The sequence below is a fragment of the Aulonocara sp. 'chitande type north' Nkhata Bay genome, linkage group LG3 (genome assembly GCF_057382095.1).
Source record: "Aulonocara sp. 'chitande type north' Nkhata Bay isolate Kocher_YH1m ecotype deep benthic linkage group LG3, A_spYH_male_GT1.1, whole genome shotgun sequence".
Lineage (NCBI taxonomy): Eukaryota > Metazoa > Chordata > Actinopteri > Cichliformes > Cichlidae > Aulonocara > Aulonocara sp. 'chitande type north' Nkhata Bay.
The window spans coordinates 13,191,280-13,212,810 of record NC_141346.1 but is presented as its reverse complement, the minus strand read 5'-3'; the positions used below and the strand labels follow the sequence as shown (position 1 = coordinate 13,212,810).

The window sequence follows — 21,531 nt, the reverse complement described above, 5'->3', positions numbered from 1 at the left end:
AGTACGTGTTGGAAATATGTATATGTTTGTGATGTGCTTTAATGTTATTGCATGTTTGTGTGTGTGGAGGGTTATGTTTTCATTTTGATTAGTTAACCCCCATACTTGGGCTATTCCGGAAGAGTATAAAAGTGGTAAATGGCCTGCATTTGTATAGCGCTTTTCTAGTCCATAGGACCCCAAAGTGCTTTACACTACAGTCAGTCATTCACCCATTCACACACACAGGCAATGGCAAGCTACATTGTAGCCACAGCTGCCCTGGGGCGCACTGACAGAGGCAAGGCTGCCGGACACTGGCGCCACCGGGCCCTCTGACCACCACCAGTAGGCAAACATGGGGTTAGTATCTTGCCCAAGGATATTTGGCATGCAGCCAGGAGGCAGCCTGGGATCGAACCACCGACCTTCTGATTAGTGGCTGACCTGCTCTGCCACCTGAGCTACAGCCACCCCAAAAGGAAGCCATTTTGTTTAGTTATAGTTAGTGTTCTTGTGCTCCTATCATGTTCCTTCATTAATAAAGTGCCAATCCATGGATGTCTTTTACTCCAGTCTTGCGTCATATTATTGGACAGAACCTATGACCGCCGGCCAAAACTGACAGTAAGACACTGTAGAAGACAATGTGATGTGTTTATTGATATGAGTAAGGAAAGTAACTGTTATGAAAGAAGATGTTAATTAGAGAAAATGAACCAGTAAAGAGAGTATATTTCACTGAGGATATAAGTAAATGTAATTGATGTGAATGAGGAACCTGCTGAATTATATATTGAAAGCTCATGGTAGTGTTTATATAGCATTTGTTTGTGTGAAATAAATCAGACTCAGACACAATCTGGAGGAATACAGAGACACATGCTGTCTTCCTTACTTACTAAAAATGACATCTGGGACCAGGACGGGAGCTGATGCGAGCTGAAAGTTGGAGCCGAGACTGATCCATGGTTGCTAAGACGGTGGGTCCAGCGGGCCTGGGTCAGCAAGAGGTCGACGCAGAGAAGGCTTCCCTGATGCAGAGATAGTTCGTGGAGCGCTCAGGATATTAAGGCCTGGAACTTTTAAAGATATGTTAATCAATAAAGACGATTTGACTGCACTTGAACTGAAGGGGTTTCTCCATGCCCACCTGAGAGAGAAAAATAGTACAGAACTCTTTCAAGAATTAATGTGTGCCAGAAAAGATGAAAGTGAGACACCACATCCAAAACATCCAAAACACACCGCCCGGGCAACAAAGGAGTGGCTCCGTAAGAAGCATTTGAAAGTCCTGGAGTGGCCTAGCCAGTCTCCAGACCTCAACCCCATAGAAAATCTGTGGCGGGAGTTGAAAGTCCGTGTTGCTCGGCGACAGCCCCAAAACATCACTGCTCTCGAGAAGATCTGCATGGAGGAATGGGCCAAAATACCAGCTACTGTGTGTGCAAACCTGGTAAAGACCTATAGTAAACGTTTGACCTCTGTTATTGCCAACAAAGGTTATGTTACAAAGTATTGAGTTGTATTTTTGTTATTGACCAAATACTTATTTTCCACCCTGATTTACGAATAAATTCTTTACAAATCCTACCATGTGAATTCATGGATTTTTTTTTCACATTCTGTCTCTCACAGTTGAAGTGTACCTCTGGTGCAAATTACTGACCTCTGTCATCATTTTAGGTGGGGGAACTTGCACAATCGGTGGCTGACTAAATACTTTTTTGCCCCACTGTATGCAAAATGCTGCACACAAACATCCCAATACTTAATTTTTATGAGGAGCCATTGATTACCATTGATTACTTAGAATGTGTTATAGGTCACCTAGAGGGCATTTATGTAGAGTTAAGGAATAAGGTCTAAAACGGTTTGGTTATGAAAACAATGTCTGTGCGTGATGTCTGTTTATGGCTCAAGGCCTTGACTGAATTCTTTGCTGTGCTTCACACAGCCCTGATGAGGAACAGTGGCACAGAGTGGAAAATGATGAATTAAAAGGGTAAGTTTTAGGTCGGAGTACGGCATTTTCTGTGATTGAGATTTAATTCAAGGAGGAACAAAAGGTGTTACGGCACCTGAGGTTCTCATTCCCACACAATATTGTCCCGGCAGGAAGCAAAACGTTCCTGTGAATTTCTGGTTGATTGTTTGGTTTTGTTTAGCGCTAGCTTGATTTTATCAGTGAGCTTTGGCTTGTGTTCTTTCTCGTAAGCGAGAGAGCGATAGTTTTATGCTTGGACATGTCTGCAACGGGCCCTAGTTTGTGTTATTGTTATTAGTGTTTTGTTGGTTACGTCTGTTTTCGTTTTTGTTACAGTGCACTGAGGAAAAAACATCTGAGAGGTGTGATCCACCGGTGGTGATATTTCATGATTTAACAATCAGCTCTTTAAACCAGTCCTGAAAGATTGAGATTTAAAGCGCTATAAAATATTATTACTGTATACAGTTGCAAAGTGTGCTTCTCCATGATTGTAATTGCCTTGGGAGAAATTCACTTATAGGGGACACTGATCACATGAGAAGTCCTGAGTCTAAAAGGATTGCAGCGAGTCAATCCGGTCCAAAAAAAAAACAACAACAAGGAATTGTTTTCCTTTTAAAATGATGACGTCATCTTGCTGGGGATGGATTCTCGAATAGGTCACGCGGGAGACTCCATTATCAGCAACATCTGGTATGAATGTGTGTGAATGAATGCATGTGATTGGACTGTGATGGACGGACTAAAAGTTTTGACTGACTTGATACTGAGACAAAGACTGCACCAACTTTAGGATTAGTAAATGCCAGCAAACAATTCACCTAGAGAAGGGTGGATGCTTTGTTTTGTTTTGTTTTGTTTTTGCAGGAGCAGGACGATAAGAGAGACTGAAGAGGAGAATTTCTGATGCTTTTTTGAGATATGATGTCACTAACCTTTTCTTTTAAGTTTCTAGCTCCTGTGAATTGACACATGGGAGTGTGTCAAAAAAGGGGGAAGTGGAAGTTGAGTTTGAACATCTAACAATGGTGATATGAAAATTTCTATGAGTTTATTTTTGTGTTTAATAATTTAGCTATGGTAAAACTTAAGCTTATAATGTGTTAGACTTAGAGATGGTTCATTAATTTTTGATTTCTTTTACACACACATAGATTATGATTAGAATAAGTCCTGAACATAATATTTTAAACCAAATTTGAATCATTAGAAGAACAATGGATAACAATATTAGATTATCAAGGCTAGGGAGAGAGGTGTTTTGGTTTTCTGTCTCTTGCAGAGGAAGGAACAGACACCAGACGGGGACACAGAGATATGGGGACCCTTCACAGCAGAGACAGATGTAGGGACTGCCAAGACAGCAACTGGGGTCAAGTGTCATGACGGTTGGGCTCCTTGAGAAGATGGATCCCATAAACACAGCAATAACCATGAAGGGGTTGGTGAAAACCAGGAACACCAGACCAACAAGGTTCGAGAGGCTCTTGGCGAAAAAGGGGGACACGGCGGTGACCCCAAAACACACAGATCTTTGTTTGAAATCGGGGCAGAATAATCCCCAGAACTGTGCAACGACTAAAGGGTGGTCTAACCCCGGTCGAAGAAAGAAGCTGAGAATCACCCAACTGGAAGACACTGGTAGCTGCAGCAATAAAAATAAAGGTTAAAAGCTCTTTAGACAGAGGTTCTAGTCTAAGTACATTTGAAAGGTATAAGGTGGCATCAAAATGGGGGTGGAAAACTGGAGCACCAAAATAAAGCTGTGGGAGAATTGGGGAGTGATGGGAGTGTCATCTGTAACTGTTATGGTTGTAAATCTAACTTTTCTCGCATCTGAACTGCGTGAACACAGAGGTCATCCCACATATGGTTCACCCGTTAAAGGGGGACAGAGGGCCTCAGGACCAAGAAGAACTGGACCTTGCAACACTAGAGTGTATGTTGTAAGTGATCTCTTTGAAGAAAAGAGATCAAAGGGGGAATTGTGATATTATTCTGTTATCATATGTTACCTTATATATGTAATCAAAGTAGTTGAAGTATGATACTGCTGTAGATCATATTATACCCTTTATTATAGAGTGTGTGATCAGTATGTAGTATCAGTTTGCATTATACTTCTGACTTAAAAGAGTGTGAAAATCATTAGATCTATTGGATTGACCTGTATTACTCGACACTGTTGAATGTGTTACACTGTTTCTTGACATTTCATACTGCTGAATCATGAAGAGAATGTTGTGTGCAGAGGACCTTGTGCAGATAATAGAAGAAACAGACCACATTCCATACCCCCACCTTTCAGAAGAGAAAGACAGGGAGCCGAGGTCATAACTTAGGCGCCGTAAGAGAGAAAGAATGTAATGTTTAGGCTCTTACGACTAGGTGGGGGCCACTAGAGGGTATAAAAAGCTGAGTAACCCGTCACCATTTTGAGACTTGCTGTGACCCTCTGCAGGCAGGTCTCCCCATCATGATGGTTCTAATGCTCATAAGTATTGAATTGTATGGAAATAAATGATTGTTGATTGAGCATTTATACACCGAGTACTGTCCTTCCTTCAGCCCAAAGATTCAAAGAATTGGGAGATTTCAACAGAGACAATGATCTGGAATTAATTGCAGGTACATTGGGAAAAGTGATAGAAAAGATCAAAAATGGATCAGGAAATTGAATTTCTAAAATGTTAATATTTGTCAGAGCAAAATCAAAAAATTCATCTAAGTGCTGCTCATATCTACCTGTAGCTGGAGGAGAGGTGACATTCACTGGCCCTGAAAGAGTGTCCTGTTTTGAGTCAGGTATCTCTGCTGCACCATCCACTGTGTTAAATAAACTATGGCCTGCTGCAAGTCATATGAAAAGAACAACAATTATTACAAAACAAATGTCCCCTGACAAACAAAAAAGTGTTGATGAGGAGGATTTTTTTTGTCTAGGCCTTAAACCACATGTCTGTTCTTCTGAGCACTAATATACACACAAGAAATAGGCTTTTATGAAAACACTAAATCAAACACTGCTAACAGTGGGAATAAAGGAATTATTTTACTGCATTAATAATATAACTTTATCATTAAATTGCATTAAACTGTTTATCACAGCTACTGGCATCAGATTAACATTTTTATTGCATGTGCAGCCATAATCATTGTATACACACATTTGCATATTGTGCTTAGTGATCGGCAGATGAAGCTTCATGAAGCACTGAAGCGTTTCATCCAATTGGTTCATCCCAGCGCAAAGCTTCTTAAAGCTTCATTTGCTCTAGTAGGACACCTACTGGACATAAAAATATTAGTTGGCATGAATTTGAAGAGTGTGGCATTTTGCACACAGCCTGTAAATGTCAACAACAAAAGGAGTGTGTAAAACATGTATATTGTAGTGATGGCAGCATACTGTGTATATTTATACTGGCAGTATGGAAAATGATTATTTGGAAATGCTTAAAATGGAAATGATCATTTACTGTGAGGTGAGGTGTGGTTGGGGTGTGGACAGTAGTTGTGCTTTTGTAACGTTGAGGTATGGACAGCTACACACTGAGGCCTCAGTCCTGCCTGTTCACATTTTATTCTGTAAAAACTAAATTTTCACTGCTTTTATAACCTTTAGTGGGGAGAACGTAGCTAGGATTTAATGATTTAACAAATCTTTTGAATCCTTTGTCCTCCACAATGCTAAATGGCTGGGAGTCCTCAATCACCATGCTAACCAGGTCTTCATCTATTTGAGATTGTTCTCCTGAGGAAAGACAATAAAGATAAAGCACAAATATAAATATCACACACGTAACTTATAATAGCTGTATAATATTGTTATATCATTTAGTAACATTACTGCATGCTATATTATCATGGCATTTGATGGCTCACCTGGTCTTGCTCCACAATCGGTGTTCTCCTTATTCTCATGCAAAGCTCTGTAGTGCCTAAGCATGGATGAGGTGTTGTTGTTATATCCCAGCTCCCTGGCACATAGCAAACACTTCACCTTGTACAAAAGTAAAGCCGCTTAACATAAATTGTATTGCACCATCAGTATTATGAAAATACATCTTCTGTAGAAATTTACATACCTTGTTGGGAGGAATAAGATCAAAATGTTCCCACACAGGGGAGGACATCCTCCTCTTCTTAGCTGGCTCCATTCTCTCCAGACTGTCTCTCCTCACTCTCATAAACCTCCAAACTGTCTCCAAACTCTCACTAACCGCAACTCTCCATCAAACACCTACATTTTGAATGAAGTCTGAGGGGTTTATATCGCTGTCATATCTCGCGGCAAAGTTCGAACCACTTCATGAACCAGTCACGTGGTACAGCCGGGCAGCGAGGCTTTGGACGTCATCATTTTCAGCTCCTCCCATAAATGAAGCAAGCCTCGATACGCGCATCGCAGAAACGCCCCCTCCATTACTCGACACAAGCTTCGAAGCCTCGATAAAGAACGTCACATCAGTAGTTGTGCTCATAAGAGTTGATTCTCAGTCTATTGAAGGTTTCAAGCTTTGTGAAGCGCGATGTCTTCACAATCTATTGTGTAAGGTGATTTGGAGCAATGGAAGGTTAAAACAGCATTCACGCTTACAGACAAATATGATTTAAATGTAGACCTTTGTAAGCAAAGGCCTTGAATTCATTTAGCTTCTACCTGCAGTTGAGCTTGCCTAGTAAAAAGTGACAGAAGAAGAGTGAAGAAAGTGTAAAGTCCCCAGGGGCTATTCGAAGAATGAATTTAATTACGATGTATGGAAGAAAGTACTGGAAAGAGTAACATCTCTGTCTATTTTAGCTATTTTTAAGTGATGTGTGACACACGCTAGGCACAGATACACCCACACACAGGTCGTTATCATCAGATGCACGTTTATTGTGAGTGTCCACAGAATTACAGCAGAACACCATTTGACAGCGGTCGGTTTCCCCAGCTTCCTTTCCCTCCGCTCCTCTCCGCCTCACTATATAAAGGGAAGGAAAACCACCATCAGTCCAAACCGCCATCAGCTGTTCTTACCAGCACCGCCCCGTTGAGCCCACTGCACCACTCCTCCCCTGCAGCCGCGCGCCGGACCACACCTCCGCCACACAATGATTTACTGTAACTTAAGCATAATTATGTACATTTGTGACGCAGAAGGGGCTGAACCCTGAGATGAATAAAACTATTCTGAATTGAGTTGTTTGGAGAAGATCTATGCTGATGAGTTGCAGTGTACATCTTCCCACACGTGTACTCAATAAATCTTCATTTGAGTGAACTCTTCTGGGCCAGTGTTGGTTTGTTCCTTGCCTCAATATTTCGAATCGGGACACTACCAATACAGATCATTCACAGCTGGGCTAAAATAGAAGGATCTCAGTGATTGTGAAAACAGAGCTATTTAGGAGCAATAAGGCAGCGCAGCTAAAAGAGCCGAAGATCTCAAACACACTGAACACTCCTCACTCACTTGGAGAACCAACTTTCAGACTGATGACGCTGATGAGCTTCAAAGGTTTTCCAGCTCTCTTGATGACATAACACTCGTATGTTCCAGCATCATCTTGTCTCACATTCTTCAGAATCAAAGACACGTCTCCATCAGCTATCTGTCTGTCCTTCAGATCCACCTGGTTCTCAAAAGATGGATGCTGGTAATCTGGAACAAGTCATCCATGCTGATATAAAAGGACAAGTTCTTCATCTTCCAGGTCAGTTCTGCTCCACTCTACAACTATGACGATGTGAGCTTGAGCTTGACATGTCAGAGTGACGTCCTGTCCAGACTCAGCTGTGATGATTTTGTGATCTGAAAAAGAGGAAACAACACAGCGCAGCGGGGTTAAAGGTCAAAGTAACACTGTTCACTTCTACAGCAGTCAATCAGAGTGATGATCAGACAGCACTAAACTGTACTTACACACAGAGAATTTTCAATAAACTTATCACAAAATTAATGTGTGCAGGCTCATGTTGCCTGCACACACACAGACCAACAGAATGAATATGAAATAATCCTACTCAATTTCTTTGTCTTTATCTATCATTGAAATGGCATTTATCTCCTGACAGGTAAAACTCACCTGCAGAGGTAAACATGCAGAGGCTGAATAACAACAAAGCTGAGCAGAGTGATGCAGTCACAGCAGACATTTCCTCTACCACAGATGGTCTTAGTTTGTTCTAAATGTCTGTATTTTCAGTGAATAACAGAACGTGAGTTTAAACCTGATTGCATCAGATTAAATTTAACGTTTACATAAAATTCAGTTTCCATAGAAATGATTCCAGGTTCAGATACTAATGCTGGATAATAATCACTAAGGCTTTTGAAATCTGTGAGCGAACTGGGTCCTCAGCAGTTCTGTGTGATTAGTAAGTATGTGTCTCTCAGCTTTCTACTCCAACTGGTCCTGTAATGATTTTTGCTGCGTGCGCATGTGTGTGTGTGTTTGTCTGAAACCATTTTTTTCCCTCTCTCTGTTCTTGTTTTTGCATGATCTGTTTGGTTGAGAAGTGATTTCAAAGTTTCATGTGAGAGATAAAATAGCTGCGGTTAAATTAAGCTGTCTAAAACTGTCAAGGTTCAGCCCAGAGAGAAGAGCAGTTTTATTTTAAACAAGTTCCTCACACCAAGGGGTTTCAGAGGGGAATATTTCTGAAGCTGACACTGGACTCAGCGCCCACAGAGAGAGGGGAGAAAATAATTAGGCTACGTTCACACTGCAGGTCTTAATGCTTAATTCCGGTTTTTTGATCAAATCTGATTTTTTTGTCTGCTTGTTCACACTATAAATAAAATGCAACAGCAAACGCGCTCTAGTGTGAACCCTCAAAGCGGCCCGCATGCGCAAAAGAAGACGTCACACACAATCAAGGCTGGACTGGGACAAAAAATTGGCCCGGGCATTTTGACTATAGACCGGCCTACCAGGATAAAGATTGAAAATTTGACGTCATTCAGGGTTAAACCGCAAAGGATTCTGGGAACTTGTGGCAAGAGGTACTAGCGCACGCAGGCTTTCAATTGAACTCAGTTACACAGCAATAAAAAGAAACCCAAAAAATGGCAAGAAGCTGTTGTATTATTAACTTCAATAGTCGGTCGCATGACAGCCACGGGAAGCCGACGGGTAGAGAGATCGTTTTTTTTATCGGATTACATCGTTGAAGAGACATTTTTAAGCCATGTTTCCGAAGTAAGAGCCGACGGATGGTCTGGATATACCAAATATAACGTCCCCGAACACTCCAGCTCACATGTTAGTCTGCTCCAAGCATTTCCACAAAGGTCAGAGTTTTGTTGTAGTTAATGCGTCATTTTTCTTAACATAACTGGTGATATAGGTTACAAGCAAGTCTGAAGCTGAACAGAAATTGTGGCGCTATGCTCCTTTGTTTATTGTGCATAAATAGTGAATTTTCCTGACACAATATTACGTTTCGCTTCTGTTATTACCATGGTACATTGACAAAAACATACTTTTATTCACAGGAGAAAACAGTTGTTTTGTATCACTAATTGTCCAATGCGATTACAACATACAATATTATTGTCACTGCTACATTTCTGTAATGCTACCAGAGATTATTTCCACTAATTAATTACCGTTGAGCTCAAAGGTTATATTAATAAACGGTTAACGAATGTGTATTTATGACGACGATTTGTGAGACTGGTAAACTTACCTTTGTTCGTACGATGGTCTTTCGTTCTACACGGTGCATTTCAAGGTCCTGCACCCATCCGTCGGTAAACTGTACCTGGGCTTGTTGCAGTGACCTGAAGTTACTAAACTTCATGAGTGTATGCACTCACTCCAAGAACCGTGTAATTATAAATCTGAGCGTGGTGAAAGTTGGGCAGCACGCTAATGTCTTTTGTCCCTCTGTGTGCTCGTAAGGGTCTGACACTTTCACTCCTTTGATTTTTTCCTCGTATCTTTTCTTTGTCTTTTCGTCGAGTCTGTCTTTGTACGGACCGGCATTGTTCTCCTTTTGTTTTGTACATTCCTTTTTTGTGCGGCAAAGAAAAAACAAGAAGGTATTAGAACCGGAGAATGAACATTTTGCCGCGCTGCAAACGCTTGCATTTGATGCGGTACTTGGATTGTTTTGCCACGAGTTCCCGGCATGCAATGCGCGAAAATCACGTGATTGCTAAACAAGGGGGAGGGTGCATCCGGCCTCCTCGGCTGTAATTGGTCCAGCCCAGAGTCGATCATGACCAATTGGCCAATCCAACACCTTTCATTATCTATACCCTTCCTAAAAATAAAAAAAATCCATCGGCCCATAAAAACAAAAAATCGCCAGCGGCCCACCGGGCAAATGCCCGGTATGCCCGATGGCCAATCCAGCTATGCACACAATGCACTCTGTTTAGACCCAGACCAAACAATATTTCGTCTTGATGCATTCTCAATCATCCAGCAAAGTAAATCTCCAAAAGTTGAATCTGTTCATCTGGACGTAGCGTTTTGTGGGTTTTCTATAATGTTACATCATATTCTATAAGGATGTTATATGTTTGTAGACTTTCTGCCCAGTTTGACCCATTTAGCAGAAGTCAGCATGTTTAAGGCTCTGATATTTATTCTGTATGACTTAAAGCAGTTATGACATGGTCTGATTTTCTCACCCAATAAAGGAATATTTCATATATCAGTCTACTCTTCATTTTATCAGAAACAGTTATCACAGCTCGTACATTTTCATTTTGCACATATATGTAAGCATTGAGCCAAATTTAGTAATGCCAACAAATTAAATGAACATTATTTGTCTCTTACATATGATACATCTATACGTATTTATACACTGGAAAAGATTCTTGTCTTTGAGTGAAGATTTATGGTGATGGGAAATATAAATAACTGAAACTTGAATCTTTACTGAAGCTCAGTGTTTGACACAGAGTTCACTCACATGTGCTGTACCAGTGTACCTGCACATGTGACCATAAAAGTGAATTGTTCACGTGAATTGTTCAAGTTCACTGCTGTAATAACTAATAATGATTAATATAATAACTATAATATTGGCCATATTATATTTACACTGACTTTAGTCTCATGAACAACATAATTGAAATGAAGCCCAACAATCATGTTTTACAGTCATGTGGTCTCAGCCTCAGATACTTATTAAATCACACAAAGCTCGTGTAGAAACAAACGAACAAATGAACAAAATATGTTCTCCTTCATTTCTCTCAAACAAAGCTGTATGAAACGTTTACAGCGGTTAGTATCATGGTTGCTAGGCAACCTGGGCAGCGCGACGGAGATCGACCGGCATTTCACAAGCCTCGCACTTCCGGCCTTAGCGGTCTTTGAGTACGCGTATATGGGCAGAAATCTGTGACATCAGAAACTGAATTTGAATAAGTTCAATTTGAATTTGAATTTATGGTTTGAAAATGATCATCACTAAATTGAAATTGAATTTTATATTTTGAAAATGAATTGATTTGCTTTGAAACTGCATTTTATCCTTTAATACGTTTTTTGTATTTTATTTATTCCAAATGATCATCCAGATGTCTGTGACATGTGATGACAAACACCATAATGGAAGGCCTTAGTCATCACTCATCATATATTTTTGCATATGCTGAACAGGCAGTCAGACATGCTGTAACTGTGGGGTAGAAAACAACATGAACACCATACGGCAGGGGTCTCAAACTCCAGTCCTCGAGGGCATGGAAAAGTTGCATGACACTTTGACCCTTGAGGACTATGGAACTCCAAAGTGTTCAAAATTAAATAAATAAATAGGTCAAGATGAAATAAATAACTATGTGAATAAATAAGACACAGATATGTAATGTGAGAATGATATTGTGAAATAATGGAACACATTTTGAAAAAAATGCTCATTATTGTGAAATATATTGCATTCTGCTATATAAATTTACTTATTATTGTGAAATATTATTTCATGGTCATTATTTTTCACAATAACAGAGATTATTCCTGAGGCATTTTATTTATTTCCAGCCGTTTTTAGTCCAAAATGACCTTTTTTCAAAGTCAGTCTTTATTTCAAAATCCCGTTTTTCCCGATGGTCTATTTATTTCATAATGCGACTTTTCAGCAGAATGACTTTGTCTGTCAATCAATGTAAGTGGGCTGGACCTTTGCACCTATTGGCTTATCGTTTACCATCGACTAGTTTTCCTGGATACCGGCTCCGCGGACGGCTACTGCAGCTAGCAACAGCGTGCTAGGTCAAAAGTCACGGAGGATGGCGGACTGGTGTGAACTTCAGCCAGTTCTGCTCATTTAAGCAAATCAGATAGAGAGGGATCATTTACCTGTAGATACTGTTTTGAGTCGTTTAGATGTTTCTGAAATGCTTGGGATGATAATTGCTCTTCAAGATGTTCGCATCGATGACAGCATTGTCAAAGGTTTAAGATCAATTCAGCACCGTGTTCGTTTGGAATACGCCGAGGAAGAACAGTCTTCAAATGTTGGCCGTCCACGTCTAGAAATCCCGGTGCAGCACTCAGGACTTTAGTGCTGTCCGGGATAACCGTCGGGGTAATTGCCGATACATTTTCTGTGTCTCCGAGCACAATTAGGAGGAAAATGACGGAGGATGGTCTAAGGTAAGTTTATGCTGTAATTGAGCACCTGTGTGATTCTGTACACAGCATTGTTTAGGTGTTGACCTTAATTATGACGTTTGACAATGAATTATTATCGCTTACTTTTTTTTGTTACTGTCTAAACTAAGTGGGGCAGCTACGGCTAAAGCTATCGGCGCCATCTCGGCGTTGAGACACGTTTAGCACTGTTAGCTGTTAGTGTGTTAACTCGGAGACTGGGGTCAGTGGAGCCTGTAGGAACCTTTTACACAGAGAGTAGACCCACCAGCTTTCCACAGTCTACTTACTTATCACATCTTGTTAGACAACAGGGTCATTAGTGCTTTAAATAGTACATAGTTGAATGTTTCATTGCTGTTTGCAGTTGATTGTTCTCTGATAACGCATAACAAGGTTGATGTTAAATAGCGAGTTTATTGAAATGGTTTTGTCTATTTCAGCAGCATTATAGATATACTTTCTCTGGTGTCTTCGGTAAAGCTAAAACAAGAATACATTTACATCCTTGGTTCTTTCAGCATTAATTGGAAAACTTTGAGATTTGCTGTGCGCCTCCCAAGCCATTCTCTTTTATCCCACCTGTCAGGTATAGATGGCAATACTTTAAACAAAGTTAAATTTGTTATACCTGAAGAGAACCAATCCTGACCTAGAATGGGTGAATGAATAATTAGTTGGTAGCCAATGCCTAAGCAACTCACATAGGCCCTGGCAGACTCAATAAGTCCATCTAGGAACAGCTGCAGGAAACACCTCTTCAGTTTAGATTTAAAACATGTGCATGCTCTTTCAGGTTGATGAGGATTATGGTGTGGACTGGACAGGACAACATAATCGCTGCCCATCAAATGAGATCACCATTCCTGAGATTCAGCTCCCAGATGCACTGAATGAACAAGACCCTGCTGTGCTACCAATACTTCAAAATCACTTGTAGTAAGACATTATTACATTTAATCAGTTTCTATGTCAGGAGGATTTTTTTTTTTTAATTTCTACAGCTTTGTAGCTAATACTGACTCAAAACAGCATAACCAATTTCATTTTCAACAAAACAGTGAGTGGCTATAAAACAGGATTTGTTTTATACAGCTGTCACTTTAATGATATTCATTTCTTGGTTGGATATACAGTACATGTCAACTCTGAGCAGATTTAATACAATGAACACAGTAGAGTAGTGTAACATCTTAATTCAAATAATTTTTTCTAGAAATTTTTTTTGTATCAGTAGCGAGTATAAACAAAACATATTGTGTAATTTATAATGTATAGTGAACAACTGATTTTGATATCTGAACTCTGCATCAGTTTATATTAAAAAAGCCATAAATGCACACCTGTACTCTGTATTTTTCACTGTCAAGTGTATTAAAAAGAACTAGAACTCACTAGATTGTCCGTTTCTTTGAACACCGAGTACAGTAATGTGATGCAAGAAAGAAGAAATGGTCTAATTTTACCATGTGGTGGTTATGGAATCAATCGTAAACCAGACCAAAACCTGAGTCAGTAGAGTTGAGACACACCTGAATGTCCATTAGAAATGACTCATAGGTACAGTAGTGTGCAGGAAGACGTAGTACTTCAAAACCGGTGGAAGACTTTGGAAGATTGCTGTTGACCACTTCCACAGTCATTTCTCGGCAAGACTTCCCATCCTGTCCAAAACTTGATGAGGGCTTTTTGTTGTGCACAAGATGCTGCAACAGAAGATTGTTTTAAACTATAATGACATCCTATATTCATTATTTTGAATCTTTTATGGAGAAATACCATAAAAGATGACCACTTACATACAGGGCACCAGACATTTTTGCCCCACTCAAATTGCTGTTGTAGCTTTTATAGATATTTTTATGTTAACAAAGCTAAAAGTAGTTACATACAATTCTAGTGCAACTGATAATGCCACCACTCTTATGTATTGCATGGAGCAAATAACAAAACAAAATTATACTATAGCGTAGAGCTGGGCGATAGAACGATAACGATATGTATTGCGAAATAACTTTTTCTCAATAGAAAAATTAAACTATTGCGATAGACCTCACCGCTCTTGTCCTTTTTATAAAAAAATAAATAAAAATAAATATCGTGATATGAAAAAATCTCATATCGCCCAGCTCTACTATAGTGTACTTTGTTAATGACCCAAGATCACTGGACTGTATGTAATTTACCAAAGTATAATCAGAGAAAACCAATGGCAAAATACCTATCGCAGCAGACTTACCATTTTCAATGAAGGACCGAAGGTAACCTGCCACTCTGCATTTATCCTCGAGAGCATTCCTCTTCTTCCTCATCTTCATCTTCTGTGGCAGGCCACAGTCATTTTATAGCTTTACTTATCTTGTAGTCTTAAGAGCATCAGCAACATTAGGTGTATTTTTATTAAATGTAACCCAGCTGTTCAACCAGGGGCGGAGCGTGGGGGTGGCTTACTGGGCTTAAGCCCGGGTTGTTTTGTCAGAAGCCCGGGGTATTTTGGAGTGCAATTTTTTCATAGTTAGATGCCTGGCTGACAACTGTATAAAACAAAAAGTACACACAATATTCGAAGCACATAGTGCACACTGTGGGAATTTACGACTGTGCGTGAATCCCCCCCTGATATTGGTATGATCCAAGCTCAGGCACTAAGCGACTGAGCGAGGGGGCGGGGCAGCTGCTGCCCGTCAGTGCGCTGTTGGAGAGACGGAGCCAGCCATACTAAGGAGAGCTTAAGTTTGACCAGGTACCAAAGCAAATCATTCATACCGTACAAATAATGTAAATATGACGGTGCATCACGAAAGATTGATATCAAACTGATCACTTGACCAATATTACGTTACTTGCTCTTCAAGTGAATCAACAAATGGCGAAATGAAAAGCCGAACAAATGCTATTTTTTTTTAGAGATTCTTAGCTTACGTGTGTTTATTTCATATTTTCAGTTCTTACCCTCCCCGACTAAATCGGTTTCAGTTATGTACTGAAATATAAGAATGGACATTAGAGGGTTCTTTCAAAGAAAAACTCAGGTAAATGTTATTTTATATATTATGCTTTGTATGTTGTTCAGTATATTTGTATGCAAAACAAGAGGAATTTCAGTACACAGCAGGATATTCACATTTGTAACCAGATATTTACACTTTAGGGAGAAAACATAAAACATTTTTACTGCACAACATCAATTTAGAGTAAACTTTTGTTTTAGATAAATATTGAAATATCTTTTGAATTAGTTAAATGTCACAATAAAGAGAGACAGAGCTTTCTGTTTTTTATCACTTTCATCAAATTTAGGAGTACATGTACACTAAGTTTATTGTTAATTAATAAGAAAACTGCAGACGATTCCATTCTGAGCTGAAGAAGCTTCTGATAGGTTAGTAGAGTCCATGTGAGTAAACAGGTGGCACAGCTGTGGATGCATATAAGGCAAAACACAGAGCCTGTTTCTGTGACATGGGAAAATCAAGAGATGTCAACCAAAACACCAGGGCCCTGTTTCAGGAAGCCGGTTTAGTGGAAAAACTGAGTAAGTATACCCTGAGTTAACGAAAACTCTGGGTTTTCGGTTTCACAAAGCGAGTTCAGCTGCAGCCTGAGTGAGTCACTATGACGACACACTCCGTGAAGCTAACCTGCCCCCTAGCAGGTTTACTACAACTAACCCTGACTGTCTCCGCCCCTTTGTCGGAAACCTGACAGTAGGAAGTGTCGGACATGGCGTGCCACTTCCTTGAAGAGCCAGTAGATCGTGAAGCCCAAATTCTCCGCAGAGCTCTCCGCCGGGAGAGAGTGATCAGAGCGCGTTTGGACATTTTATCATTTCCTGATGATTTCCTGTGTGAACGTTACCGTTTCTCAGCACAATCTATAATTTATTTGGATAACATCCTCAGGCCATATATTACGCATGTGACACATCGCGGACATGCTCTCAGTTCATTGCATATTATTTGTATTGCACTTCGGTTTCTTGCAAACGGGAGCTTTCTGTATAATATTGGTGACGCTGAGCACGTTTCCAAGGCTACCGTCTGTCGGGCAGTCAGGAATGTTACAGTTGCACTGAAACGTCTCCTGTACACGTTTGTGGTGTTCCCCGGTCACAGACCCACAAGATTTATCAAAGAGGGATGCCACAAAATTGCAGGTATCAGGATGACCAAAACTTAATGTATGATGTGGTGATACTTGGACTACTACTTAAATTTTACATTTATTCTCACGGTTCCCAGGCGTGATTGGCTGTATAGATGGCACTCACATTCCAATCATTGTTCCTTCAGTAAATGAAGGAGACTATGTGAACAGGAAGTCTTTCCACAGCATTAATGTACAGGTACATAGTTCCCTGTAGCATTTCAAACTAACAAATTATTTCATTATAGTAATGGATGCTAATTTGTGTTCTCTGCACTGTGAAGATCATATGTGATGCTGCCAACATTATCACAAATGTGGAAGCCAAGTGGCCAGGCTCTGTCCATGACTCACAAATATTCCGTGAATGTACACTGAGCACAAAATTTGGACATGGTGAGTTGAGAATACTTTAAAATATATAAAGACCAATTGCTTCAGGGACATTTGAACTGAAGTGTATCCTTCTGTCTTAGGAGAGTTCACTGGCTACTTGCTTGGTGATAGGGGGTATCCATGTTTACCCTATTTGCTTACCCCTTACCCTGACCCTGAACCGGGCCCACAGCAGCGATATAATCTGGCTAATTGCAGGACAAGAGCCAGAATTGAAATGACTATCGGAATGCTTAAGGCCCGGTTCCAGTGCCTGCAAAGACTCAGGGTCACCCCAGAAAGGGCATGTGACATTATTGTGGCATGTGTGATTCTTCACAACATTGCCACAATTAGAGGAGAACACTGTCCTTCTGAACCAAACATCAGCAGTGATCCAAACCATGAACATCCTGACCCTCCCACGGACATACAAGATGGAAGAGCAGTCAGAGACACCATATGTCACAATCATTTCTTTTGACCCATCACCTCAACATGTTGAAAGACGAATAAACAGATTTTCTGTTCAACTGGCTTTATTGGTCGCCTGTATTTCCTGTACACAAAGTATTAAAAGATGTAAACCTCATAAAGTGTCTCTGTTGCTTCCTCCTCTGTAACAGCTGTCAATGTTTCTTCATTATTTTCCTGTAGTAAAGAAATAAACAACATTGCTGTTCTACTGTACACTCATATAATCTGTGGAGTATTACTCACAACTGCATGTTGGTCTGGCTCAACAGGAGGCTGCACCAGATGCAGTACACCACCACCATCAACTGATAGAATATGAGGTTTATACAGGTCACTTATAACTTACAAGGGACCAAATGGCAATTAACAAACATACCAATCACCTTACACTTCATTGTCATTATGCTCTCAAAGACAACCAAGACTGAGGGAAGGCAAAATCAGTAGGAAAATAACTTCACTACAAAATAATCCATTATGGTAAAGAGTTTATCAAATGAATGAGTAGCACTGCAAAGGTGACTGTGAAGAAAGGATGTATGCACATCATGTATTATTTTGAATTTACCCCTTATGTAGGCACTTGTGTCTTGCGGGGTTATTGACTCAGAGGATGTCCCCGCAGAGATGCCTTCGGCCACAGGGCGCCCACTGTTTTGGCTGAGGGCCAACTGCTCAGCCTCTGTGAGTGGTGGTGGTGGAGGACCCCCACCTGTTTTTCGGGCCTCCGCTTTTTTTCTGTTGGCTATAACGGGCCACATTTGAGCATACAGAGTAAGCAAATATGTACTTGTAATGTGCTCAGATAATTTCAATAAGTGCTTACAGAAAGAAAATTAATGTAGCCTCTAACTGCAATTGATTTACATGGGACAAACAGACCAAGCACTATGGCTCATAATACAATTACACCTTACCTGTTTGGACTATATTTTTAGATTTCATTTTTACTTGCTGCCAGGAACGTTTGGGGCCTGTTGGGTTGCACCTGCGCTCACATCACATCACAAAATAAAATGTATAAAATAACAAATAAAATAACATATGATAAAATAACGTGTTAAATGGGTGGAAATCCCTCGATCAATGTTTATATTAACACTCACGCATTGACTCTGTCGGCTATGTTTTGCCATGCATGCTCCCTTTCTTTTGCAGCTGTGGCTGTGTTACTTTTTTCCGCGGAATTTGCATGTTATCGGCATATGCTGCCATCAGAATTTCGGCCTCAAGCGCTGTGAAATACATTGACCGCGCCTTCTTTCCCTCCGTCTCCATGGTGACTCGCTTAATCTGTGCTCCGCTTATCAGGGCTTTATGTATCCTCGTCCGCGCGCTTCACTTGGGGTTAAAGCAACTCCGCGTTGACTGAACTAATTGTTATCAGCCTTTCTGAAACCGAATATTCCGAGTTGGACAGTTCGGGGTTACTCAACCGTGAGTGTCGTTTTTCACTCTGAGTTTTCCAAACCGGCTTCCTGAAACAGGGCCCAGGAAAAGAACTGTGGAGCTCCATAAGTGTGGCTCAATTTTGAATACAATTTGGTGCCATTTGCAATTAAGAAATACAGACGATTTCTCTCTTTACTCTTAAAGTTAACAAATATGTTTTTTATATTTATCAATCTAAAAAAATAAACATTTAGTCTGATTTGATGTTACAATTAAAAAGTGTTTGTGTTTTTATCTGAAGAGTTTGTAAATGTCTGTATATTTGATGATTGTCAGCACAAAGAGGGAGAGAGGAACAGAGAGGGAGATGGAGAATGAGGACAGAACAGAGATGAACAAGAGCAGGTGAGACACACATGTTAGTCAAATGGTTGTTTACCAAAAGTATCACCGTATCATAGGTACTCATGTATCTCATACCTAGTGTTTCTTTTTAGGTTTGTTATTTTTCAAATTCTATATTTATTAAGTTATGCAGGCTTGTTTGCACAACAAGGCTAAATAATTATATAAACCTTTCTCAATCTAAATATTGTACTTTGGTAAAATTAAAAAATAAATGTAGTGCAGGTCTATGATGATTTTTAGTGCTACTATCATCTAGTTCTGATTCTGGTTCTGTCTTGGTTAAGTCCCAAGTAGTCCTGATTTTGAACTGTTGTAGTCCTGTTTTAATTCTGGATCAGTTCTTGGTCTGGTTGAATTGGGGTTTAGTCCTCGTGTCTTGATACAGCCCTGATTTTGTTCTGCCTTGCTGCTTAATTAAAAAACTAGTTTAAGGTGTTCTGCACATGTGATATATATTTTTCCCTATATGAAGTCATTCTTTTTTGAACAAAACTCAAAACAGAGCCTATTAATCTTTCAGTCATTTCTACCCCCCCCCCAAGGGAAAAAAAAATCCCACATGCATACTATCCTTTTGGGCTAAGCCCCGGGTGTTTCAAATGTCTGGCTCCGCCTCTGTGTTCAACTAACCCACGCATACAAAACAGTATATTGGTGTTTTGTGTCAACAATTAATGTTCATCCTTCATAAATTAACCAAATAGCTTTACTATTCAGATGTTAAAAGATGTGACCTGACCTTACCTCACAACAGGGAGCAGTCTCTGATTCCCTTGGTAAGAAAGGAGGAATGATATCTGATCTTTCTGTCAGAAGCGGCCATACCATGGTTTCCTTAAGCCCTTTCCTCAGCTGCTTGACTTGACGACTTGTTTGTGTTATGACCTACAACGGTGAGACCAAACCAAAACTGAAGTTGGAGTCTGTAAAGTGACACACACTTTAAATGTTAAATATTTAAAGAACATCCACTGTACTAGTAAAAGCATTTTCAAATTATACCCACTTACAAAATCACTACGTTGAACTAAAATTGCTTTCTTTTCTTTCACATAGATTACTTGTCTTCCATATTAGCACAGAAGATAAGCCACTTTAAAACAGTCATGAATAACTATCACCTACAACAATGTAAATAGTAATACAGACATTAACCCAGAAGACAATTATTTTCTCTTACCTAATTTATAGAATGCTTTGCTATGATAAAAAACAGTATTAAAAAAAATCTGTGACTAAACTGATTAAAAAGCTCATTTTTGCCAGACAGACAGACTAACCAAGCAATAATAACATATCGTTACTTACCCTGAACAGCGTTTCGTGGAGTGGAGCTAGCTGTGATAGCGTTAGCATTTGCTAACGTTAACACTGTGCGGTTGTGATGAGAACTTGGACCAGGGACCACTTCATCTCCAGTACACTGCTGCAATACGCAGACTGAGGTGAAGACGTTCAATCTAAGCGGTTAGCAAGTTCTTTGAGTAACTCAGAAACGGACTTGTTTCCTGCAGCCATGCCCTTCACAAGAATTGATACACCTGTAACGTTATTCGCGCCCAGTGTTTTGCATTTGTCGGTGCCTTAAGTTTATTTTGAGCTGCATACTGCCGCCAGCTGCATAGGAGATGCATTGCACCATTAAACCTAAATCGACAATTCATGTGCTATTACTTATGTCTGAGTAAAGGAGCAACCAATCACACAACTGGCTCCGCCCTGTCTTTCTTGATTGACAGACAAAGTCATTCTGCTGAAAAGTCGCATTATGAAATAAATAGACCATCGGGAAAAACGGGATTTTGAAATAAAGACTGACTTTGAAAAAAGGTCATTTTGGAATATAAACGGCTGGAAATAAATAAAATGCCTCAGGAATAATCTCTGTTATTGTGAAAAATAATGACCATGAAATAATATTTCACAATAATAAGAAAATATATATAGCAGAATGTAATATGTTTCACAATAATGAGCATTGTTTTCAAAATGTGTTCCATTATTTCACAATATCATTCTCACATTACATATCTGTGTCTTATTTATTCACATAGTTATTTATTTCATCTTGACCTATTTATTTATTTAATTTTGAACACTTTGGAGTTCCATAGGAGGACTGGAGTTTGAGTACTCAAAGACCGCTAAGGCCGGAA

General features: G+C 39.8%; 1 protein-coding gene and 1 long non-coding RNA gene across 2 annotated transcripts in view; both read left to right on the top strand.

Annotated features, from left to right (window-relative positions):
- The window catches only part of LOC147334038 (polymeric immunoglobulin receptor-like), a 419,044-nt gene that overhangs the window by 358,121 nt on the left and 39,392 nt on the right, over positions 1–21,531 (top strand). The window lies entirely within an intron of this gene.
- LOC147334040 (uncharacterized) lies at positions 15,026–19,980 on the top strand. Its single transcript, XR_015128466.1, has 3 exons — positions 15,026–15,320; positions 15,523–15,609; positions 19,304–19,980. It is a non-coding gene; the product is annotated as an uncharacterized LOC147334040 (long non-coding RNA).